Here is a 1,438-nt window from a genome sequence, read left to right on the forward strand (position 1 = left end):
ACCAAATCAAGTATTTCATATATATATATATAATATATATATATATATGTGTATGAAATACTTGACTTTCAGTAAATTCTAGCTATATATATTTTTATTTTATTTGTTTTATTTTATTATACATATAAATAAAAGACATACTTGAATTTCAGTGTTCTGCAGGCTATCCAGTAGGTGGCAGTATTGTCCTGTTTAAGAGTGTCACAACATTGCTGTTTACGGCAGACGAACTGCTTTACGGTAGACTAAACGTGACTGCTGTTGTTGTGTGTTGTTACCGTGCTGGGAGGACGTTAATGAAACTGCCTAACAATAAACACACATAAGAAACCAAGAACTCTCTCTCCTTGTTGTGCACTCTACTCTCTAAAAGCCGTAGATGTTATGACGTCATTGGGCAGGCAAGCTGCTGGGAAAGCGGACGTGAGCCTCCAGCTCCGGCTGAATACCGGGAGTTTGTCGGGAGAAAATCTCTGCCGGGAGGTTGTCGGGAGAGGCGCTGAATACCGGGATTCTCCCGCTAAAAACGGGAGGGTTGGCAAGTATGTTTATACCAGACCAGGGCAAAATACGTCAAAATAAGCTTTTCCATCCGGCCCGCCGGATGTTCTACATAATTTTTTAGACCTTTAACATCAAAACTGTAGCCCCAATTATGATGTGCAGCGCTGTTTTTAAATGACCGTAAGTCTTGAACTATAGAAAGTATTTCAATGGTTGAAATCTTAGTTTTTGGGTGTTATACGAGTTGTTACGGTAATCTACGTCACAGCAGCTCAGACGAAGAACAAAGCAGAGTGGGTGGGGTTTGTTTTCGGAGCAGCCAGCCTGAAACGTGTGTATCAGAAACGGATGCGGAAGCAAATTTCTGCATAAAAATTATAATATATCATATTGTAGGTGTTTATTACCCTTTACATTCATATTGTTAGAGCCATATACTATTTCTGTCTGTCAAGTTCATGACGTCACTAAGGGGTTGGCTCAAGGCCAAGTGCCAGTCTACTTGGGGAGGGGCTGGGATCTTGCTCAGGTGTTGCTGAGTGGAGGCGCAACAGTTTTGACTGTGCCAGGCTAGTATTTGTTTGCCCCTGTTTATTTTCCGTTTGGTTACAAAGAGAGTTTTATTTACGTGACTTTATGATAATAAACATTTTTATTAAACATGGACACAATTCTGGACATCGGTTGTTAGCCGGCTGCACACGTCTAAACTAGCTTCATTTATATTCGGCAACCAGTAGCAGTAATAGTTTAGGACTTTATTGGGAAGCAACAAGCTTCGAGGCTCGTTTAGAAGAGGAACGCACGGGCCGCTGTCAGCGTTTGTTTGACGGCCGGCGGCGGAGGAAACGGATCGGCGAAGCGGCGGAGACATTTCTGCAATCAAGCTCTTTATCGACAGCTACGAGTCCCACTGGAGAGCTACAGGGTCGCT

The sequence above is a fragment of the Entelurus aequoreus genome, linkage group LG06 (genome assembly GCF_033978785.1).
Source record: "Entelurus aequoreus isolate RoL-2023_Sb linkage group LG06, RoL_Eaeq_v1.1, whole genome shotgun sequence".
In the NCBI taxonomy this organism is placed as follows: domain Eukaryota; kingdom Metazoa; phylum Chordata; class Actinopteri; order Syngnathiformes; family Syngnathidae; genus Entelurus; species Entelurus aequoreus.